Consider the following 11,126-nt stretch of genomic DNA (forward strand, 5'->3'; position numbering starts at 1 on the left):
TCCAGCACCTCAATGTCCTTTCTGTATTGAGGTGACAAATATGTTTTTAGATATTAAAAAAAAAAATCTCAGTTGTTGAAATAATGATTTGACAATATTTTTTTAAATGGACAGCATAAGAGCTAAACCAATGTATTTGTAAAAGGTTCACTGTGAGGCTGTCATTTCCAGTTGTGAAAGATCACACTGCGTTTGATTATCTGGATGCTGGTCTTATATTCTTTCTGTACAAAGATGTTCTATAAGTAAAAGATTTGCTCCCAAATGGGTGACTGCTTTTGGCTATGTACTATAACTTGAGTGTACATGCTTAGATGATTAGCGCAGATGATCAGAATTTTACATTTAAATTTGGATCTCAGTTTTACTTCTCATTGATATAACTGAGCAGAAGGATGGCAGGGAAAACACTTTCAGAGCTGAAGTCCAATGCATGCTATCTTTAAATGTAAAGATTTTTGCTATGAAGAAAATATAATAATTTTTTCTTTTAGCAGTGTATGGGAACTGCTGAATCATGGCCTGAACCTCTGATTATCACCTGAGGTGAGCAATGAGTCAGCCCTGGGAGCACGTGTGAAGGCAATTCACCTGTGCTGCTGGAAGGGGTGGAGCTTGGCTCCACCTCTCCTAGACCCATTTAAGAGCTGACTAGCAGTCTGAAAGGCTCTTTTTCTGGAGATTCCTACGTTGGAGTTTTCTAGTGAGCCCAAGACAAGGGTAAGTACTCTATCTATTCTTTTGTGGTTTTATAACCCACTCAGCCAAACTCTCTTGTACATTTCATAATTATAACATCTGTCTATTCATTGATTATACAAGTGAAATGTATTTATCCATGAAATAATACTGAAATCTTCTTAGTATTTTATGCTTATGCAGAACTCATCCCATTTATCTAGATTGACAGGTGTTATTGATATTAACCAAACTTTGAGTCTTCCATATATTATGTCAGTAGGTATGATTGTGTTAGTTTGTATTTCATATATATCTGCAAACAGGTGTATGAGAAATATCTGCACAGGTAGAGCAGAAATACTGTTGAAATTTCTTATAAGAAAAAGACAACAGGAAGAAACGGAAACATTAGAAGGTATCACACTTTCAACGTGGTGTGCATTCTTATTTTCCATCTTATGGTATTCTACTGGAAACCTGAGGGCATTTTTTCTGAAAGGCAAGTTAGACATTTTTGCCCTATAAGCAACTCTGAAAATGTTATTCTTTTTGTCTCTCAGATATGCATTCTAAAGAAAGCAAGAGGATTCAACCAGAAGTTCTGGGAGTCAATAGTACTTTCAAAGGCACAGCCAGAGAAGATGCCTCTCTTTGTCAAAGTGATGAAGTGACCAGTGGATGTTTTTCAAGCAGGTACCTGCCTGGGAAGACATGTTGCAACTTGTAACAAGTTTCTATTTGTTTTTAAATTATTTCATAATTCCTTCAATGTGTGGCAGTGTCCTCATGTATTTACACACTTGTGTGATAGTTTCCATGGGGATTTCACTGGGTACCCCCAGATATGCAGAGATGGGCATGGAGGAATTGGGGCTAAGCACAAAGGAGGGAGTGTATGAGAAAGCTACGGGGTCCTTAACAAGTAGTGAATACTTTTGCTTTCTAACAGATAACAACTAAAATTTGTATCTTTCTATGAATAATGAATAACTTTTTGTACTTTGCATATTTTTTTCTCTGAAACTCTGTTGAATCATTTGTCCATATGCCTGTGTCCACACAAACACATACAACATAATTTTCTCTTAAGGTCTCAACCAACTACGAAGCTTTGGAGCAGCCATTAATTTCACAAGAATAGTGTCCTTTCAGAGTTGAATCTGCTGGTTATACACCTCACATGGATAAGGGAATGACACACACACTAAATATGTACTCCTTATTTATCTCATTTTTTAGCTGGCTGATGTGTTGCTTTTATCCACTTCTGTGTCCTGCCACACAGGGCTTTTATATTAGTCAGGGAGTTATGTTCAGCTCTGTTGGTCTCATATTTGGATAATAAATCATACCACCTGAAGGAACTCAGGTTGAAGTTATGATCTGGGTTTGCCTAGCTGACGGTTCAGAATGCTGCAGTATGCTCTATTTCTTGTACTCTTTCAAAGAGCATAGTTTTTGAGACTCAACCAACCATGAAAAGTTCTCAAACTGCTAATAAATTTACTATTTAAGTTTAAAAGGAAGAAATCAGAGCAGACTGGGTCACACTAGGTTTGTTGAACTTTCAGGACAACTCAGAGTTGGGTCACCACTGCAGTGAATGACAGACAGCTCATGCTTCACGATCACTTATATAGCATTGCCCTTTTGATTACATAGGACTTACAAAAGTTTCCATAGAGTTCTTCATATCAGAGACCATCGTTTATCAAGTCCCAAACAAATTACTTTATCAGCTCTATCTCCTTTCTTAGCCTCATTTCTCAGTTCAGTTTCAGAAGGACATCATGTGTTGCACTTTGCTTCTTGATGGTTCCATTCTCTGAGAAACACAGATTGTTCCATGTAAAGATTTCACAATAAGCAAGTTCTTAACTTACAATCCAAATAAGTATAGTTGCTCAAAATTAATAGAACAATAGAATTTCTTAAATGGTATGTATTTGACCTCTTAATACTTTAATTTTAAAAGTTAATTTAGCTTAGCCCCTGAATATTTCACTCTTGAGGAAGTGGATTGTGTTATAGTCTGAAATAAACAAAAGAATGGTGTGGGTGTGTTCCATCACACACTGGATGCTATGGTAGGTCAAATTCATTGCCTGCTTTCATTTGCCTCTTACTTAAGATAAAGAGATTTTGATTTATAGGTATTAAAATATTGTTCTTTTCTTCTGAACAGTAAGCACTGTTAAAGATGACTTGTTTTTTTTTTTTTTTTCCACATTGATTACTATCTATTTTTTCTATTTATTTATTCTGAAGATGTATTAAAAGGCATCTGCTTTCCTTTTCTGTCCCTGCACTCAAGTGGCAGATTGTTGGATCCTGACTGCTTGTCACAGAGAACACAGATGTTCAGTTCTGAGGATGCAGAGAAGGAGTAATCAAATCAAGCTAATACACTGAGGTAGTCATCATGTAACAAACACTATGGGTATGCAACACAGTGATGTCATCTAATACCTGTAATTAAGCTAATTTCTATTGCTTGTGAGATAAATGGAAGCTCAAGTAAACTGTGAGAGAAGCAGTCACTTCTACAGACCAGCTAAATTAGGTTTTTCTCTATCTTTTCTCTAAGCTTCTTAAATGTACAGTAAAATTCAGTATGACTAGGATGCACAGTAAGTTCCTTAGCAATGAGGATCTGGGAGGTGGACTAGTAGAAGGCAGTGAGACTCTCCAGTAAAAGGGGAATGGAGGGAGACCTGACATGAAAAAATTTCTCCTTGTGCAATAAAAATCATCCCTGTGATAGTCCACAACTGATCATATTTTAATGGTCAGAAGGTATAAATTCTTCAGAAAGCTGCATATGATATGCTTTAGACTAACAAAAATGTCTGTCTGCTGTCTATAGCTATTGAAATATTGAAATATAACTAGATTTACAAAAAAATAAATACATTGATACTTGCCAAATTCTTGTTTTAGTCACCGCACTAAGTTCAATTAAAATTAATTCTGCTTTTTTTGATGAAGCATACTGCATACTGTTTTCTTTCAAATCTCCACATATGAGTAATGCCAGCTACAAAGTAATTTTAAAGGGTCAGAAAAGTAATTAGTTGTATTTGCACTGTTCTAGAACTTGATACTAATTTGTTATTGGTTGAAGTGATTCACAAACTCAGTTCCTCATCAGTCTTCCCTTCAGGAACAATGTCTGCCATGGCAATGGGGGACAGAGCCAGAACTGAGCATGCTGAGTTCTGATGGTATCACAGGCATCTTGGAGAGGCAATTACACAAACCTTGTGAATTATTAGAGAGAAGCTGCAGACTGACTCAAAATGTCTGTAGCTACTCATCAGTTCAAAATTTCCTCTAGATTTTGTATTAATGAACTTTGAACCATTTGTTGACAGAAAGCAGTGAGTAGCTGTGCAGTAAAATGCACATGCATAGTTTGCACAAGCAAAGCCCTCTTCCCTTTCATGTCCCTAACCACAATATCATTAAGATGAGAATTGTAGCCATCACTGTGTCAATCATATGACACTGCTGTGTGGTAAAATATTGCTTTGCTGTAGGCTACTGTGCTTCACTGCTTCCTGCTATTGCCTGTGGAATTTAACTTCCTTCTTCTGAGCATGTCTGCGTGTGCTTAATATATTGCTGTCATTTGTACTGTAATATTAAGACAGTTTCCTATACAGAGGATGTAATCACAATGCATATACTCAGTTTGATGTTTAAGGTACCTAAATTAAAACCTTAGCCTCCTAGAGTCTTCCTACATACAGTGCAGAGGGAAAGACTCTTATAAATATCAGTCAGGACAGAATTCCGATTTAGGAAGAACCTCTTGGTCTGACTGCAACCACAGCATTGTCCTTAGGGTTAGGTATACCTCATTTTTATTCCGTTACATAAAAAAACCTGTAAACTTTTCCGGTAATTCAAAAATAATAAATGAAAATCGAATAAGTCAGTGGTCACTAATAACATGTAATAGCAAGCAAACCTGTATAGAACTGCACTGAGTCTAAAATAGCTGTAGTAATAATCATATAGATACCAATCTAATATTTTTCAAGTATGATATATCACTTCCTTGCCAGAGTAGTGTTCATAACTGCGGTAGTTATCATCTTGTGTGATGTTTCCAACATCACAATTCTCACCGTTAATATCTTATGATCTTCTTTTCCAGTTTAACTAACTCAGTTACTATTAATTCTGTATGGAACATTAGTCTCGTATAGTAAAGATTGTACTGTCAGATACTGGTGAATGCTGGTTGTCAAACACTTCAGTACATTCCATGCATATCTCATGCAACATGAACACAAATGCCATATTTCAATCTAAACTTTTCAGAGCTGTTTTGTAAGTTTCAGAAATGTTCTTAATAGCAAGTATAATAATAATACTTGCTATGTAGAAGAGTTAACAAATACATACTTTTTGTTGCATATGTTGTTCCAGTGAAAGGTTTTGTTTCCTTTGGATCTGCTTTGGAGGTTCAAGCTTCATGAAGGACCAGTCTGGAAATAGGTAGTTCTCTGAAGTTTGGTTATGAATCCATATCTGTCTTTACAGAGAGGACACTCTTTATGTCAGGCAAAGCACGCATTTCAGTATCAAACTTGACATTCTTCTTTTAGCCCTTTGACATGTTAAATATCATAGAACTCAGTGGATAGAGTGTCTTTTCAATTTCCTTTGCATAATTTTTATCTTGTATTTTATAATCAAAACTATCCTGTCAAATCCATGTGGTCTTCTAAATCTCAGCTGTGATTGTCACAACAAAAATTCAAAACTAATAGAGAATCATATGGTAATACCCAGTGAGAATGCTGTTAATGTTTGCCTTTTACTTCTTTCAGGACCACAAATGCAAAGCAAAAACTCAGAATACGTGTGTCAAAAAAAGACATGCATCATATAACATCATATAATCACTAAGAAAATAGGTATTCCTGGAAGCACTCCTTGATTCACTTCATTTAGTAAAAAGAAGAAAAGAGGAAAAGATTCCTATTCCACTATAATTAAAGTAATGAGCATGCCATATGTATCTGCAGTCATACATGGAAAAGTCTGTGGGACTAGGACTGAGGAGGATAAAAGGTAATGGAAAGTGAGAGACCGTCTCGCACACTCCCTCACAGCTTTAAGATAACATGAATGTTCCAAATCTTAGACATTAATTGATTGCTCTTTTCCTAAGGGCTTTGAGACCCTTTCTATTAACTAATTGTCTAATGTATTTGAGGCTAGCATAGTAATGTAGGGAAAGAAAATAACTCTTCTAGCTACAGAACTTCAGAACTACAATTTTGAGGCAAGTAGATATTTACAGAAAGTGTTGTGCTATTGTAGATACTCTCCATAGACAACAGAAAACAGATTGAATTTAATGACAATTTTCCATTGTTTTCAATGAAACTGAGGGGTGCATACATAGAAGCTGCTATTTCGCTAAAATTTTACCATCATTTAAGATGGTCATATTCTCTGTCATATCTTTAAGGAGGATGTTATTTTTCATTATCATTGCTATTTTTAACTTGTAAAACTCCCAGTGTATCATGAGAAAATGCACCTGTAATTGTAATTTCAGCATATTTGTCATGCTTTTTCTCTTAGGTATGTGATACCATAACTCATGGTAAGCACTGTATCAGACTAGGCTACTCAATAGAATGTCTTTTCTTGACCTTGGGAACTAACGGTAGTTTTTTGAAGTGAAGATTGCTGCTGTTAATGGAAAATAACTACTTTTGACATGAAGTTTACCTAAAAAGTGTCTCATGCTAGATGATTATTATGGTTCTTTTCAACCCAGGCTGTTCTATGATTATCTGATAACCTTAGAACTAACGTACCCAGCAATAATCTTTCAATATTCTCTGATTAACATTACATTGCATTAAGTTGGAAGAGTTTTGAGAGTGTATGTTTGAAAGCATATAACAATCCACCTTTCAATGAATGAGACATTGCAAACTGAGGAAGCCTTGAGATTACTTTTATTACGTTAACATACCTAGGTATAAATGTATTAACATTAAAGTGTTATGTTTTCAACCTGCTACTTTTATGTTTTAGTTGCTTTCTTTTTTTAATAAAAACTATTTAAAAAAGGTGTTCTGATGCTGTTATTTAAAATAATTATATCTTGTATGTGGTCCATGACAATTCTTTCATTCAGTGTGTCCCAGGCAAACTAGGATGTTGGGCATCCACGTATCAAAGCATGAAAGACCCTGTTAGTTCTGTCTACCATTAGGATCATTCAGTAATTAGATTATAATTCAAATATCAACATTTGAAAGCTCAGGATAGACAGATTTAATTTTTTTTTTTTAAGGAATGATATTTATTTTAATAAAATTGCTTGAATTCAATATAATCAAATACTATGACCAATTTAGTTTTCTGATGAACATCTCTCTGCAATTTTAAGCTTAGATATGCAAGAAGTCCTGATAAAAAAAAATCCAGCTATACTTAAAGTGAGCAAGAAAAATTGTACGAACATTGAAGCAGGCTGCAGAGTATGCAAGAAGATATAATAAGAAAGAAACAGTGAGAGTCATCTGATCCATCTTCATTTCCCAAGAAAATATCTGATGTTGCTAAAATTCTTCTACAAAGTCCTTTGTTTTTCAGGGCTGCCTCTTTCTTCCTTCTTTCTCTTAGTCACCTTAGTTACTGGATTTGGTCAAGGAACAGACTTGAGGAATGGTTATAGAGTTAGAAACTGATAAATTTCTGCAGTATAGTTTTTCAGGTATGTTTCCTTGGTGCATAAAAAAAAAATAATCTGCAACAGTAATCACAATACCACTGCCACATTATTCATACTGGAGTAGTTCTTCATGGTCCAACCTTGACATCTAGAAGGGGAAGATAACGTGCTGAAGACCCTTCATGGCCTGGATTTCCCACACTATCCCAGTAATAATCTCTGTGTTTAGCAAGTTGCTTTCTGAGAATATCTCTTACTAGCTCTTGGGCAAAGAGCAGGCTCCTTTTGGTCTGTCTGTGAACCACCACAGAATAGCATTTATCTGTTCAGACTGATTTTGCTGCAACTTTTCCTCTTTATTTTACCTTGAGAAAAGGTAACTAGCTGTATAAAACTTCTTACAGACCAAATGAAGCCTATAGCCTGAAGAGCATTGACATCTCACTGCATACGTGAGCCTTCGTCTTCATTGCAGTAGAGAAGTGCTGAAGCTTGTGCTTCTCTTCTACAGATATTCTTGAATTTTAGTTAGTAATTCAACAATGACAGGAAAATAAAAAGGAAAGATAGATCGATCATTTTAATGTTACAAAGCATTTCTGAGGTTGTGTCTGGTTTTTTTTTAATTAGAAGTATTGGGTATGTGGAAAAAAAAAGAAACAAAATGTATATGCATGCACACATGTACAGAGAGATTAATTCTGAAATATGTAACTGTCATAGGACCATGTTTTCTTCTCCTTTGCAGAATCAAAAATTTTTTAGTAATTTATTTGAAAGGATTTATTTTTCTTTAAATTATTCTTAAAATTCACTTTGTAATCTGAAGTCTATTTTAAAACCTACTTCATTTTTAAAAAGCATTTCTGTAGAAACACAGAAAGAACTTTCTTCCAAAAATATCCCATTATTAATCTATTTGTTTTGTAAATTATGAAAGTATCTCAGCCTTGTATCTGCTGTATTTAAAGTCTAGAATGTAAAACAGAAAGTCTGAAAACATAAAATTGTTGAGATGGTTTAATGTGGTGGAGGTAGCCACAAAATGCCTAAAGGAATTTGAATGTGGGAGAAATTCATTTTGCAATTACAGCTGTACCAGTTCTTTGTTGTCATTTCCCATTGATGTGTGGAGTGTGAAAGATGTCCCAAAGGTTTCTCTTTAAATGGGACCAGTAAAAATGCCACTCGAGATTTTTCATTCTCTGTGTGAGCAGGAGGTTATGTTCTGTTTTTCTTCTTCCAGATTGGGACTGAGCACCAGAAGAGACAGAAAGAAACAAGAGAATGAGAAAAGTTATCTTGCAGAATGAATAATTCTGGAATATTTTGGCCTGCTGCATACTGAGGCTTTTGAAATTGATATCCATGCATGTTACAACTTCTATACTTTATTCTGCTTATGCCAGTTTTCTTAGCAGTTTTTACCTCTTACCAGAGCCAGAGGATTCAGTTATAAAATTTTGACACTTGCAAACCTAGACATGCTCAGAAGCCGCTGCAGCCTGTAAGACTTAACAACAGATTTCTGGTCTGTAACTACACGTGACATTCTGTCTGAGAACAAATTTCAGACCAAGACCTGTATCTTTACCACCCAGAGCTTTTTTTAATTGATGAAATCTGATTTTCGTGGGTATAGGAAGTGATATTGATCATCCATTTCAGGCTACTAAGAAGTTAAAAAATTGCTTTTCTGGGTAATCAGGCAAACAAAGAAAGGTTCTCTGATCAAAATATTATCTTCTATGAGCATGCAAGACAAGAAGCCTCCCACTAGATTCCCCCTAGACTTCATATGCTAGTGCCTGCTCAGGCTGGAGTGAGGTTTCCTGCTTTCATAGTGGCCATCCAGGCAATACCCAGTAGCTAGGCTCCAAGAGGAGAGCTACCCAGTAAAAACAGTTTGGTGTCCACATTTTGGAGATGAAGAGATGAGGTAGGGCATCATACTGTGTTCTGTGGATGTAGCTCCAGGTTTCTGTATGCCCCTCTCTGCCCCTCTGACTGTGCAGGCTACGCCCCTTCTCAAACAGCATCCACACACCACTGATTTTCCAAGAGTGAAGAATGAAGAGTGAAGTTTTGTTTTGTAGAAAAATAAGCCAGTTTCAGAGAGAGGTTTGATCCAGCCCTCAACAGTGTCTCTTAAGAAGTTCCTTTTAACCAAAATATCAAAAATTCAAGGAAAAAATGGCTATGTATTTCTACTGACGTAGTTTACAGCAATGTGAAAGGACAGTTCGTAAATTTCATCATCATGGGACTTACTAAGGCTAATACATTTTTTTAGTAGCAAGTTGTTTAGACTGAGCATTACAAAATGTGCTGAAGCTAAATGTGAAATATTCAAATGGCTGACAACAGCCTCTTGGCCATCTGACGTCAGATCTCATTACCCCAGAAAATATTATATTTGGGTCACAGGTGCCCATATGAGCAGCATTTGGATCCTCGTGGACTTCTATTTTTTTGAAGGTGAGATATGAAAATGTACACAAGAAGAAAAAGATGTTCAGCAAAAACATTCAACAAAAAGTCTGCATATGAGTGTTTCTTATTGCTTTGTATTTAACTTTGAGATTCCCTCTAACTTCTGAAGAACAGAAGTGTTGATTAAAGAAGAGATTTCAGAAAATTACGAAAAAGCTGTAGGATCTGATTCCCCTACAGTGCCCATGAACATTTTGAGGATAATAAATCTTTAAACACAGTGAAAGTGATGCATTAGAGAGTGTCAAAATTATCATTTGTCCCAGACAAGCTGGTAGTGAGTATGCATATGTTATTAGTATGTGGTCTGATAAAATCTGTGAAAAATGACTTTGTGAGCACAGTCACCCCAGTAAAACAACTTAAAATGCTTTCCTCTGTGCTGTGGTTGACAAGGGCAGATTTTGGATCATTAAAAAAAAAAAAAAAGAAAGAAATAAAAGATTTGAGAAAAAGGGACTAATACTATTTCTGTACTAGATGTAGTCTTACAAGAAAATTCTCTTTTATTCTTGAGAAAGTTTTTGTGCCTGTTATATGAAAATCTCAAGTACCTAAATGAAATCATCCCAAATTTAATGTTAGTTATAAGAACAAAACTTTAATAATGTTAACAGAATTAGATGAGAAAGCACAGGCTTGTTTGACCATACACGAAATCTCTTGGTTTTTTAAAAATTTTACAGAAATATAAACATCAGAACTAGAAATATAAAAATCAGCACAATCCTTTTGTTATTGTTTCCGTTTCTTGTACCGATGTAGGAAAAAAACATTCCTTACTCAAGCTCCAAGCGATGTCCCAGTTTAGTGAACAATCATGTTCATTTCCAAGACTACCTATTTTAGGAGTACACCAAAGGACAAGGAAGGAGGTAAAATGGTTAAGGACAGATTTGAGCAGAGTTAATGTGAATGACTTATTTCCAGAAAACTGCACTTTAGTGAGAATCATAATGATTAGAACATGAGCAGCTTTGATAGGTCCAAAAAAAGAAAGATTAAAAACTTCTGAAAATATGAAAATAGAACAGCTTAAATAATTTTTGTTTTTAATTTAGTCAAATACTTTTAAAAGGATTACACAGCCAAATGAAATGAAAACTTTGCTTTGGACTGAATTAAGTATTTAATTGAATCCTTTTTTTTCTTCCCCTTTTGTTTTCATTCCAGGGAGATAAAGCGAATATTTTCTCTTTCACTTTCTCAAATTAATCTAGTTTATATATACATATATCTAAAT

The 11,126-nt window shown here is 35.1% G+C and overlaps 1 long non-coding RNA gene across 1 annotated transcript; it reads left to right on the top strand.

The window, feature by feature from the left end:
* Window positions 1-670: 670 nt before the first annotated feature.
* Window positions 671-9,817, top strand: LOC149919464 (uncharacterized). Its single transcript, XR_016463592.1, has 3 exons — window positions 671-720; window positions 1,242-1,374; window positions 8,637-9,817. It is a non-coding gene; the product is annotated as an uncharacterized LOC149919464 (long non-coding RNA).
* Window positions 9,818-11,126: the final 1,309 nt, after the last annotated feature.

This window comes from Phasianus colchicus, chromosome 1, assembly GCF_987193195.1.
Source record: "Phasianus colchicus chromosome 1, bPhaCol1.hap1.1, whole genome shotgun sequence".
In the NCBI taxonomy this organism is placed as follows: domain Eukaryota; kingdom Metazoa; phylum Chordata; class Aves; order Galliformes; family Phasianidae; genus Phasianus; species Phasianus colchicus.